The following is a 14,475-nucleotide window of genomic DNA, read 5'->3' as shown; positions in this document are numbered from 1 at the left end:
CTGACCAGCAGAAACACAAACAATTATCACAAGTCCACTTCTGGTTACCCTCAATGATTCCACAGCACTCAACTCTGTTTTTACCCACCCTGAAACCACAAATGGATCAGCCAAAAGGCAAGGGTCCACTTTTTCCTCAAACTTTACTCCTACTGTCAGACTCATCTTTATCCTGACCCTCGGTACAAGTCTCCACCACACCTAGAACCTCTGATAATTCACGCTCATTCACTTCCTTTTCAACTCACTCTGCTTACACTTTCTACCATTCTCCTTTAACAAACCAGCTCTCTTTTTCCTGCCATTTTAACCAACTCAAGCTCACCCTCTTCCTCCCTCTCTCTCTTAGACCTCCTCTGCCTCTCTTTTCCCCTCCATTCCTCCTCCGTATTCCAAGTAAACGTCTCCTTGTGATAATACTGCACTTCTCCTGACATACATCTTGTTCTTGCTTTCTCAAGGGACGCCATTTAAACGGCTGTCACAGTCTCCGTACAATCAGCACAAACACCTCGGGATGTAGCACTCAACAGTTCATCCCACATCTAATGCAGCTGCTTCGTCTTGACGTTCGTCTTTATCAAAAGCTACCTAGACGCTTTTCAATTTCAAACAAACGCTCTCTCCGTCTTTCTTCTCCAATGTGCTCCTTCAACGTCAAAAACACTCCTGACTTGGTGTATGACGCCAACTACTGTATGGGGTGAAAACTGTAACTTTAACGCAGAAAAAAAGCCATACTCATATTATCCCCATCAAAATAAAGAAAAAGCACTGTCAGTTTCAAATGTCTTCTCAGAACCCTACACAGGCTCTGGGGCCTGAGACGGGGGGAGCATCTCCCCACAGTATTCCCTGCAATGTTTCTGCCGTGAAGTCCTGAAGATCCAATAACCTTTGGGCCACTTTCACAATCCAGTTTGTCCTTGTACAATGAATCACCTGTGCAATAAACGCAAACAAAATCCACCTTCTTCACCATTAGTATTTCAGGATATTTTATCTGATGAACGATATCAATAGGCTGCTGGTCATCCACTGCCAGAGATTCATCATCTCTACTCTCTCCAACAATTTTCACTGCCTCCACATAGGAAACCTGCTCGACAGCCCTGGGTCCTCGCTACTTTGACCTCCTACACCGTGACAGGGCATTTAGGGAATTCTGGAACATGATTCCCATCACAGTTGAAGCATCCTCAGACTCTTCAACACCGAGGTCTCCCAAATCAACATCCTTACTCATGAATTGTACCAACCAGAAACTGCTATTTGTTTCCAGATTTCGCTTTTTAGCTCCATTTTCTTTATTACCGTCGTCCAGTCATTCTTACCAACTTCATTCGCACTAAACACAATCAAACATTGCATATGAATATTAAATATCACAATACCATAAAGCTCACAAAACCATAAAGCCCACCAATATGGAGCCACCATGGAGGGACCTTCCTGAGATTATCCAATAGAAACTCTAGTTTTCTGTTTGGGAGTAAACGGCTTCCGTTATAAAACGTTTTGCAACTGTTGGCTGTGGTCGTCCTCTAATGAATACACCCTGATACTGTTGGGTGTGACGTTGGCGAGCTTATGAATGTTGCCAAATTTAACAAAAAAGCAGAGCAAATTTGACAATTCCAGAGCCAGAAATCAGCATGTTGTAATCCTTTGTAGCTAAGCCAGATATACTTTTGAGGAGATGGCAATAAATTGTAACTTGGAATCGTATTAAGGTCCATTGTGTACATTGCCCGTGCGTTAACAAGTTAACAATGGGCTATGCAGTGCATTCTCTGTAGAAACCCACAAGAAGTGAATGGGAGTCAATTGGGCGCGAGCTCAAAAACCCAGCATGAATTACATTAAACAAAACTCAACATGACAAATATTTTCAGAGAATATAGATAATTAACTTGTTCTTAATATCGTACAGCTTTTAAGTTGTGTTATTACAAAATAGGCATGTTTCTCAACTCATACCCAGGGGTGTAGTGCTGTCGGAGTGTGGAAGAGCAGCGCTCCCTCACCCTTTTCAATTTGAGAATGCACAGAGCTGGTAAAACTATTTCTGGCAAAGGTATTATCAAAAATGTAAAATAAATGCTATTTAATTACCACAAAAAATTCCATGAAAAACAATAGAATGACAAGCCAAATAAATATGTACATTTGCAATCTAGAGATAGTTAAATGGTTGCTTGTTTCCTGTCTTCTCTCTGGCGGTGGTGAGAATTATGAAATATATGCTATGTGTGTGCACTGCGTAAACCCGTCGGAGGCTTGATCACTTTGGCCAATCAGAACGTGAAAAAAAAAATCCTAATTCACTGTGTGTCTGCCTGGATGTTCATAAAACTCCACAGACCCTCTTGTACAGTGGAACGCAGAACTTGGAGCCTCTCTGAAAGTCGCTGTAGCACTGCTTGTTTAGTTTAGTTTATTAATTCTACCATTTTAATAAATAAGCACACATAAAACTTAAAAGCCAGTACATGCACATTAATAAAATCATGGAGGATAACACACAATAAAGTCCGGGACTTATTTCCATTGTGGTCCTCTTGAGACAAGATGGCTAGACAAGATCCAACACAGTATTGCAGTAAAATAATACAACAAGAACAGAGAAGAAGAACATCTATCTCATCATTCCAGTTACATCATAGGGGTTATTCATATGGGCACAGAAGACATCAAACATATGTCTAAAGCTGCCCAGAGAGGACGTTGTTTTTATGGGCAGAGGCAACTCATTCCATTTTGAGGCTCCAGTATACACCAGATCAGGTGTTGCTGATGTGTGCTTATACAGGTTCAGGAGTAATGCTGGGAAAGGTACTTTACCTAAGTGCAGAGATAGCTTATTATCTCCAAGCCATTTGCTAATGTTAGTAAGCTCTGTGCTAAGTATACTCTCCAACATAGTTTTACGTTTGTGAGACACCAGAAGTGTAGAGTCGTCCGCATAAAGAAAAGACGGCAAGAACAAGCATTTTCATATCGTTAATATACAATAAAAACAGTAGGGGCCCAAGCACGCTCCCCTGCGGAACGCCACAACTCGTTGTTTTTTCCTGAGACAGTGAACCATTAACCTCTACTACTTGCTCCCTTCCTGATAAATAGGACTTTACCCAACCTAGAGGGATACTGCTTAACCCCAGTGCCTCCAGTTTGGAGATTAGGAGACAGTGGTTAACTGTTTCAAAGGCCTTCTGTAGGTCAAGCAGTACCATTCCACAGATATTTCCTAATCAATCTCTTTCCTGATGAAGTCAGTCAAGTAAAGTAGACATGAATCAGTGGAGTATGTTTTCTAAAACCCGACTGAAAATCATACATTAGACCCTGTTTGTTGACATATTCATACATTTGCTCATGAACAATTCTCTCCAGGATCTTTGATATTACACAGAGCATAGATACTGGCCTATAATTCCCAGGGTCAGACTTTGTGCCTTGTTCAAGAGAGAGATTAACAATATATGTAATACAAGGGCCAATTTGCTGAGCAGAATCTATTAGAAACCTTGCAGGAATATTATCCAGGCCTGTGGCTTTGGAGCATTTAAGCTCTGTCAGCATACTGAGTATTTTGGCTGTTGTTACCTTTGCAAAATAAAAATATATTGAGATATTGGGATATTTAATCTACATTGGCAATTGGTTGAGACACAGGGCCCATTCTATCTTGGTATTGTATGTCAGGGTGGGCAATTGGAAATGTGAATTGCACCAAGTTGGAGGTAATAATGCATTTAGGTTATAGTTTATTGAGATGCATGAATACACCTCACCAAAAGCTTGATTTTATGGTTGTTTTAAATTCAATTTCCTACAATTCTACATAGTAATGATTTAAGTTCAATTCATTTGATAGCATGTTTAATCTATGCAAATCAATTATATGAATTGATAGTTCATCTCTCTTGTTTTTATTTTATTCTATAATAGGTTATATCGGAAGCATGTGTTCAAGCTAGTCCAATCAAAGTGTATTTATGATACAGCATAAGCTTAGCTACACAATACAATTAAATGCCTACTTGCAATAAAGCTGTCCTTGCAAACAGTGCAATGATATTAACAGGGGCACAACTTTCCTTGGGGACAGGAGGGACAAGACCTACAGACTTGATATCATTGGCCACTTTAATAAATGGTAAACTAGTCACTTTAATAATGCCACTTTAAGAATGTTTACATATTTCACATTACTCATCTAATATGTATATACTGTACACTGTATCCTTCACTATCTATTCTTTACTGTCACTGCCCATCCATATATTTTATACTTATATATTCTCATCCCATTCCTTTACTAGATTGTGTGTATTGGGTTTTGTTGTGGAATTTGTTAGATATTAGGTGTTGTTGTTGAATTCTTAGATATTACCTGTTAGATACTGCTGCACTGTCAGATCTAGAAGCATAAGCATTTCGCTACACTCGCGATAACATCTGCTAACCATGTGTATGTGACCAATAACATTTGATTTGATTTGACTTTCCCGCTGGCCCTGATAGGTTGTTTTTTCCTGGGGGGAGGAGTGTGGCAAAATCCTGCACGGAGCCTTCACCGTGTGTTGCCACTTTACTGTAACAAGTCCAATACAGCAAATGAAAGATAAACATCTTGTTCATCTACCCATCATGTCCGATTTTTAAAATGTTTTACAGCGAAAACACAACATGTTAGACCACCACCACAGTGCCAGTCACTGTGTCTCTGTGATCTTGTCCAGGAGGGGTGTATTTGATATATGCTAGTGAATGACGTTTTGTTTTGTGGTCCTGAGTGGTACCAAGAGCGAGATAAGAACATAGTTTAGGAGACAAAGCTGAACGATAATTTATAGCCAATGCTGTCTGGCTATGTGTGTCTTTGCTATAAAGGATCTCAGTTGCAATGTGTAAGCACTCTCAGAGACACTGAATTGATCTGAGAGTCACAGGGTTGTGATGGAGCTCATATAATTAAAGATGGACTTTATGATAACTCTGACTTGTGTGTGGTTTGCTCTCTCATGATTTGGTAATACAGGAGATTTCCACTACAACATTGACGCCATGTTCAGAAATGCCTCCAAAATATCGGAGCTCTAGAAAGAGGCCCTAGTTCCCGACTTGGAATCCCTAGTTTTATGACCGTTCAAAACGTATTTTCCTAGTCGGAGATAGTTTTTTTCAGAGTTCGCCGTTGTCTTGAATGCGTCAGAAGTCATGCTGTATTGACAACATGGCCAATGTATTCAACCTTTTCTTGCCCATGGTGTTGAATGTTTATCCTTTTAAGCTTGGAAAAGCGACCCTTAAACACAGACTTGGACCACACACCCACTCCATTGAATAGCAGGCCAAACCACTCATTGTTGAATTTGCGATTTCCAACTTGTTGTGTAATGTTTATGTCCAATGGCCGATGAGCACTGATACATTTTATCTTTAATGTATGGTCATATGACAAGGATTGAAAAGGATTTGCCAGTAGATTGTCGACGTGATTCATGATGATGACTGCTTGTCTAGCTTGCTAGCTAAGATTTTGAAAGTATGATGTTGACATGATCAGTCCAAGCAAAGCTACTGTAAATATAATGTGATTTGACATCATTTTATCTGTGGCCAATGACCGTAAGCCTTCTTGGATGGGCACGTCTAATGTAACTCTATGGCAGCACCCAAAGGGCTTGAATTTTCGAGCTCTACCCATATATTTTGCGGTGATGTACAGTGGTGCCCCTATGAGTGACACAACACTGAGCCAATCACAGCGCAGCTAGAGAACATTACCAACCCCTAGACCATGTTTGTATTCTGCATTATTAACTGATTATTTTTTGTTTTTGTTTACATTGTTTGCAAACTGATATGTGACACGTATTAATGCCAAAATATCATGCAAAACAGGCAACCCCCCCCCCACAGGTGCTCCACCTGCCCTGAATGACGGGTTGCCACTGAATAAGATATATTATTAGAACTAAGTGAATGATATCTGTCAGGGGACTGGCCCTGGGGGTGAAAGAGGTGCATGTCTGAATGAATTCTGTGTGAGCTGAGTTTTTCTATCAATAACTTTATCTAGGGGTTCTGTCCACAACCACCCGTCGATCTACAGGCACTGACAGGAGAAGCCTGAGTAGAGTGTAACAGCTGGGGTGGCAGGGTAGCCTAGTGGTTAGAGTGTTAGAGTGTTGGACTAGTAACCAAAAGGTTGCAAGTTCAAATCCCCAATGTATGAATCTGTTTTTCTGCCCCTGAACAGGCAATTAACCCACAGTTCCTAGGCCGTCATTGAAAATAAGAATTTGTTCTTAACTGACTTGCCAAGTTAAATAAAGGTCAAATATATATTTTTTAAATGGCTAAGGGCTGTTCATTGATGCCCCGGGACACTGAGATTTCCTCAAACATGATATGTGTACCTCTCGTGCTGGCTGCGCTGTGATCGTTGCTGGTGGTGCGGATGTAAATACCTAGATTGATGTATAATGTTTTGTAGGGATTCTGTGTGATGTAAAGATATGAAAAGAGAGCGTGCTATTACCAAATATGCTGTATGAATAGTAGAGATTTGATCAAGTGACAATGGAAAGAAATATATAATAATATACAACTTGTATACCCACACCACATAGTAAGTGGTGTAGAAAGTATTCTGAGAAATGTTCAGTCCCTTCATGGATCATTTGATAAAAGATAGTGTTAACGCATTGTATGATAATGAATGAAAATCTAAATGGTCTGGGAAATAAAGTCTCAGACAAAGATTGGCACGTATACACTTTTGGTAAAAGTACAGGACCTGACTTACCCCAAACCAATAACACCATAAATGCTTATGGGATTTCCTTCACCCCACCACATTTTGAAACAAAACCCATGCCCTGTTAATTAAATAGAACCAATGAATGTTGAACATGTAGAGAGGTGGCTTAGGTGAGAGATAAAAAAACATTATCACATTAACATAAGTATTCAGACCCTTTACTCAGTACTTTGTTGAAGCACCTTTGGCAGAAATTACAGCCTCGAGCTTGGCACACCTGTATTTGGAGAGTTTATCCCATTCTTCGCTGCAGAACCTTTCGAGTTCTGTCAGCTTAGATGGGGAGCGTTGCTGCACAGCTATTTTCAGGTCCCTTCTGTGATGTTCGATCAGGTTCAATTCTGGGCTCCGACTCAAGGACATTCAGAGACTTGTCCCGAAGCCACTCCTGGATTGTATTGGCTATGTGCTTAGGGTCGTTGTCCTGTTGGAAGGTCAACCGTCACCCCAGTCTGAGAGCACTGGAGTTTTCATCAAGGATCTCTCTGTACTTTGCTCCATTCATCTTTGCCTCAATCCTGACTAGTCTCCCTGCCACTGAAAAACATCTCCAAAGCAGGAAGCTGCCACCACCATGCTTCATCGTAGGAATGGTGCTAGGTTTCCTCCAGATGTGACGCTTGGCATTCAGGCAAAAGAGTTCAATTTTGGTTTCATCTGACCAGAGAATCTTGTTTCTCATGGTCTGAGAGTCTGGCCACTCCACCATAAAGGCCCGATTGGTGGAGTCCTGCAGAGATTGTGGTCCTTCTGGAAGATCCTCCCATCTCCACAGAGTAACTTTGGAGCTCTTTCAGAGTGACCATCGGGTTCTTGGTCACCTCCCTGACCAATGCCCTTCTCCCCAGATCTAGGAAGAGCCTTGGTGGTTCCAAACGTCTTCCATTTAAGAATGATAGAGGCCACTGTGTTCTTGGGGACCTTCAATACTGCAGAAATGTTTTGGTACCCTTCCTCAGATCCGTGCCTCAACAAAATCCTGTCTCGGAGCTCTATGGACAATTCCTTCGACCTCATAGCTTGGTTTTTGCTCAGACATGCACAGTCAAATGCGGGACCTTATATAGACAGGTGTTTGCCTTTCCAAATCATGTCCAATATTTGGAAAGGCACACACCTGAAACATCTCAAGAATGATCAATGATCAATGGAAGAATGATCAATGGAAACAGGATGCACCTGAGCTCAATTTCGAGTCTCAATCAGTAATTTTTTCTTTATCTAAAAACCTGATTTCTCTTTGTCATTATGGGGAATTGTGTGTAGATTGCTGAATTGTAATTTCTTTAATCCATTTTAGAATAAGGCTGTAACGTAACAAAATGTGGAAAAAGTCAAAGGGTCTGAATTCTTTCCGACAGCACTGTATGTGTAACTGTATGAAGCGAGGGTCTTAAGTAAAAAAAATTCTACTGCAATGGTTTTATAGGTAAAAGCTATAGAAACAATGTGAGTCTACAGATCCCTTGTGTGTAATTTAGATTGTCCAACCCAGAGTAAAGGGTTGTAAAGGATGAAATGTCTGGTTTTATGTGTTGATTTCACTAACTTTAATAGAAGTATAGAACCCCCTTTTAATAGAAGCTATAATCTCATGCTTACCTTAAAATTGTATGACAACTATCAGATTGATAAGAGGAGGGTATGTGAAGTAAAATAGTATATTTGTGCTTTTCTATTAACCAATTCGACTGGGTTCATGCAAGTGACTGATTGATTGTGCCTGGGAGGAATCCTCACTATCAGTATAAGCAATTTGGCAGTATGCACAGAATATGAGAAGTGAAAGGGGTATCTCAGTTTCAAGGTTTCAGCTTGGAGAGAAGAAGACTCGTAAGGTATTGGTCAGTCAAATTCATTAACCAAACGTTAATGATGAATAAATTATGAATAATGAATCATGTAAATCATGCGAATATAACTTGTCTGTGTAAGCAGTATGTAAGAGAACTAACGGGACTGCCCTGGTAGAGCTCCAGACCGACGTGCACTACGGTGCATTGAGTTTGTTGGAACCTCTCCAGTTAACAGAAAATAGTGATTAATTTAATATTGACTTCAGCTGTCCCTGGTGGTAATTTCCACAACAAGCATTATTGAGGTCGGGCACTGATGTTGGGCGATTAGGCCTGGCTCGCAGTTGGCGTTGCGCATGGTGATCTTAGGCTTGTGTATGGCTGCTTGGTCATGGAAACGCATTTCATGAAGCTCCCGACGATGTTGTTGTGCTGACATTGCTTTCAGAGGAAGTTTGGAACTCGGTAGTGAGTATTGCAACCGAGGACAGACAATTTTTACACGCTACTCGCTTCAGCACTCGGCGGTCCCGTTCTGTGAGCATGTGTGGCCTACCACTTTGACATTTTCACTTCACAATAACAGCACTTACAATTGACCGGGGCAGCTCTAGTAGGGCAGACATTTGATGAACTCACTTGTTGGAAAGGTGGCATCCTATGACATTGCCACGTTGAAAGTAACTGAGTTCTTGAGTAAGGCCATTCTACAGCCAATGTTTGTCTATGGAGATTGCATGGCTGTGTTTTCCCCCGATTTTATACACCTGTCAGCAACCGGTTTGCTGAAACAGCCGAATCTACATATTTGAATGGGTGTTCACATACTTTTGTAAATATAGTGTATATTTGTACAGTAGAGACCATGTTTTAAGATTCACACAGTCTCATTTGTTTAATTTTGTCAGTGTTAGACTGTTGTAAAGTTTCAAACTTTTAATGGTCTTCAATAAACTTGAATGTTAACTGTGTAACTGACCCTTTTTACAGTTTGTTTGTTGAAGGCTATGCGAAGTGGATAGCGGATGACGCTGAATTGCTGTGGGTGAAAAATGGCGGACGGAAGACAGGGTGGTGCGGCAGGTGCCGCTTCTCATACGAATGCTGTTACTTTTGTCGAAAACATCAGGTGTACGCCGACCCCAGCGAAGTAAATCATGCAAAGAGTTCAAGCACAATGATGTGTTTAATTAATCTCCAGTACTTTGCCATGATTGTCAGTTATGTAGCTGCTCTACTGATAATCTCAGTGTGTCCTTGCTGGGGTGACACAATCAATCTACTGTTGGGGAATGCCAACACCAAACACATTGGTTCACCGTTCCACGGGAGCGGACAGCACACAGCGTACCATAATGTTATGAATAATGACCAAGTCTACCTCGCTCCCTATTCCACTGAACCGCTTAGGCGTAACAAACACAAGTCCAATATTTATCGGAAACTGTTAAACTACCTGTTCACTACCCTCCTGCTCTCCGAGGATATGCAACTCAATCCTGGGCCTAACATCACCGAGCCAGCCTCAACCCTGGGCCTAACATCACCGAGCCAGCCTCAACCCTGGGCCTAACATCACCGAGCCAGCCTCAACCCTGGGCCTAACATCACCGAGCCAGCCTCAACCTTGGGCCTAACATCACCGAGCCGGCCTCAACCCTGGGCCTAACATCACCGAGCCAGCCTCAACCCTGGGCCTAACATCACCGAGCCAGCCTCAACCCTGGGCCTAACATCACCGAGCCAGCCTCAACCCTGGGCCTAACATCACCGAGCCAGCCTCAACCCTGGGCCTAACATTACCGAGCCAGCGATACTCACCGGAGTGGAAAGCAGTGGGTGGCCTCGTCCACTGATCGTCGCCGCTGTGTAAGTGGGTGAGTGCTGTGGTCCCATGATTTCTCTTGACTCACCCGGCTTCAGGATAGATTTTGACTCTTCAAACACACCCAAGTCGCTATATGCGATCCCTGACTCTGCTTCTGGTACGCAAGCTGTTTTAATTAGTTCCCCGCATCCAGTGCAGGCGGGAGGGATTGTTAATTGCGCTACCGAACTGCCCCTAATCAAAACTAAACAAAACATCCTAAACCCAGCCGTCAGAAAACACAGAAAATGTAACTTTTTTCAATGTGTCAATGTGTCGTTTGATAATGAACCAGAATGTATTGGCCTGAACGTTACACTGTCTCCCCAAATGTATTTTACCCTTATTGTAATGTATAGGCCACCTTCCACCAAAAGTGTGTTTCTTGATCAGTTTAATAACATGCTTAGGGAATGTGACTTTGGGAAAGAGGTCATCTTAATGGGAGATTTTAATATTAATTATGAAGACAAGTCTTGTCGGAAAACCCTCAAATGGATCACTAATAACTTTGACCTTACACAGCTAGTTAAAGGACCAATCAGGGTGACTTGTTGCTCTAAAACACAGATTGATTTGGTGTTCAGTAATAAACCAGAGAGAGTGACTAAATCATTCACTATGGTTACTGGGCTATCTGATCATAATCTGACACTTATAGCCAGAAAGCTGTCTAAGAGCAGGTTTAACCTCTCTACTGTTCGAAAGCCGGATCAACTAAGAATACCGAAGAGTGAATTAAACTATTTTGAAAACGCAATTAAGGGAATTAACTGGAATGACCTCTTGTCCCATACAGACATGGAAGCTGATAGTCAGGTTTTTCTATCCACAATCCAGACTACAATAAATGGTTTCCTAAAGAAAATCAAATCCAAACCTGGCCAAAAAAAGCACTCCTCCTTGGCTGAATGGAGAAATCTGGAAATGGATGAAAGAATGAGATTATGCTCTAAAAATAGCCCCTAACATCCAAATTAGAGCATGACAGACGTAGGTTTACCATGTTGAGAAATAAGGTGATGAAAGAAATCAGAGGCCATGGCAAACATTTTTATTAACATAAATTGATCTGGGAGAATCTAAAAAAGTTAACAGGGAAAGACCATATTAACACTGCAAAAAGACTAGAAATCATGGTGAATAACAATCTAACACAGGATGCAGTCGAAATAGCAATAACCTTCAATTCCTACTTTATTGACACAGAACCCCTCCACTGGTTTCTTGGGCTCAGTGCTAGTGAATGACACTCAACCTGCCTTCATCATAAGGGAGGTTTCTGAGTCAAAGGTGAACAAGGTGATTAGCTCACTAAAGAACTCTAAAGCCAAAGATGTGTTTGGGCTGGACTCTACCTTTCTTAAAAACTACAAAGAGTCACTCATTGCCCCCATTACTAAGGTCACCAACACATCTATTGGTCTCGGGGTGTTTCCAAGGGTATGGAAGTTGGCCATAATAACAGCCATCTTTAAATCGGGCGACCCTGCTGACGTGAGTAACTACAGGCCCATTAGTATACTACCTGTGGTGTCAAAGGTTGTTGAAAAGTGTGTAGCAGAACAACTGATTGCCCACCTCAAAAACAGCCCCTTCACATTACACTCCATGCAGTTTGGCTTCAGAGCTAAACACTCCACAGAAACGGCCAACTACTTTTTTCTGGAAAATGTGAAGTCCAAGATGGACAAAGGGGGAGTTGTTGGGGCTGTGTTTCTGGACCTAAGGAAGGCTTTTGATACCGTTAACCATGAGATTCTCATCACAAATTTATCCAAGTTAAACTTTTCCCCCCGATACCTTGAGATGGATGAAATCATACCTTGAAGGCAGAACTCAGTTTGTCAGAGTGAGCAATGAGCTGTCGCCCACTCTTAGCTATGATGTGGGCGTGCCCCAAGGGTCAATACTGGGGCCCCTCCTGTTCAGCCTGTACATTAATGATCTGCCCTCTGTCTGTACTGGGTCTGATGTTCAAATGTATGCAGATACAGTGATATATGTGCATGCAAAGAGCAAACAACAAGCTGCACAAGAACTCACTACTGTAATGGTCCAGGTTACAAAGTGGCTCAGTTACTCGTGTTTGCATCTCAATGTGAAAAAAAACTGTTTGCATGTTCTTCACAAAGAGGGCAACAGATGCTACTGAGCTAGATGTCTATGTGTCAGCTCCAGGTGGTATCTGATTTTAAGTGCCTTGGCATCATACTTGATTCCAACCTCTCTTTTAAAAAGCACGTGAAAAAGGTCATTCAAATAACCAAATTCAACCTAGCTAATTTCCGATTTATACGACATTGTTTGACTACAGAGGTTATAAAACTGTACTTCAAATCTATGATACTCCCCCACTTAACATACTGCTTGACTAGTTGGGCCTAAGCTTGCTGTACAACATTAAAACCTATTCAGTCTCTACAAATAGGCTCTCAAAGTGCTTGATAGGAAGCCCAAGAGCCATCATCACTGTTACATCCTCAGAAAGCATGAGCTCCTGAGTTGGGGAAATCTTGTGTAATACACCCACGCATGTCTTGTTTTCAAGATCCTAAATGGCCTGGCTCCCCCTCCACTCAGTATTTTTGTTAAACAGAAAACCCAAACATATGGCAACCGATCCACAAGGTCTGACATGAGAGGTGCCTGTATAGTTCCCTTAGGGAAAAGCACCTTTAGTAAATCCACTTTCTCTGTGAGAGCTTCCCATGTCTGGAATTTTTTTTTTTTTTTAATTTTACCTTTATTTTACTAGGCAAGTCAGTTAAGAACAAATTCTTACTTTCAATGACGGCCTAGGAACAGTGGGCCTGTTCAGGGACAGAACGACAGATTTGTACCTTGTCAGCTCTGGGATTTGAACTTGCAACCTTTTGGTTACTAGTCCAACGCTCTAACCACTAGGCTTCCCTGCCGCCCCGAATACACTGCCATCAGATACACATAACTGCAACACATATCACACTTTCACAAAATGCATGAAGACATGGCTAAAGGTCAATCAGATTTGTGAACATGGTCCCTAGCTGTGTATTGCCGCTTTCCATGTTGTCTGTTGTCTGTAGCTTGTGAGGTGTGGAAAAACTTGGTTGCTTTTATGAATTTTGTCTTGCTGCTTTTTGTTCTTTGCTGCTCTGTCTGTATGCAACGTCTTGCTTATCCTATGTTGCACTGCGTGTGCTCACTGCTCAATGATTATCTACAGGGGGGCAAAAAAGTATTTAGTCAGCCACCAATTGTGCAAGTTCTCCCACTTAAACAGATGAGAGAGGCCTGTAATTTTCATCATAGGTACACTTCAACTATGACAGACAAAATGGTGAGAAAAAAAATCCAGAAAATCACATTGTAGGATTTTTAATGAATGTATTTGCAAATTATGGTGGAAAATAAGTATTTGGTCAATAACAAAAGTTTATCTCAATACTTCGTTATATACCCTTTCTTGGCAATCACAGAGGTCAAACATTTTCTGTAAGTCTTCACAAGGTTTTCACAGACTGTTGCTGGTATTTTGGCCCATTCCTCCATGCAGATCTCCTCTAGAGCAGTGCTGTTGCTGGGCAACACGGACTTTCAACTCCCTCCAAAGATTTTCTATGGGGTTGAGATCTGGAGACTGGCTAGGCCTCTCCAGGACCTTGAAATGCTTCTTACAAAGCCACTCCTTCGTTGCCCGGGCGGTGTGTTTGGGATCATTGTCATGCTGAAAGACCCAGCCACGTGCCATCTTCAATGCCCTTGCTGATGGTAGGCTTTGTTACTTTGGTCCCAGCTCTCTGCAGGTCATTCACTAGGTCCCCCCGTGTGTTCTGAGATGTTTGCTCACCGTTCATTTGATCATTTTTACCCACGGGGTGAGATCTTGCGTGGAGCCCCAGATCGAGGGAGATTATCAGTGGTCTTGTATGTCTTCCATTTCCTAATAATGGTTCCCACAGTTGATTTCTTCAAACCAAGCTGCTTACCTATTG

This window comes from Oncorhynchus keta, chromosome 17 (genome assembly GCF_023373465.1).
Source record: "Oncorhynchus keta strain PuntledgeMale-10-30-2019 chromosome 17, Oket_V2, whole genome shotgun sequence".
Taxonomy (NCBI): domain Eukaryota; kingdom Metazoa; phylum Chordata; class Actinopteri; order Salmoniformes; family Salmonidae; genus Oncorhynchus; species Oncorhynchus keta.
This window is presented reverse-complemented; position numbering follows the sequence as displayed.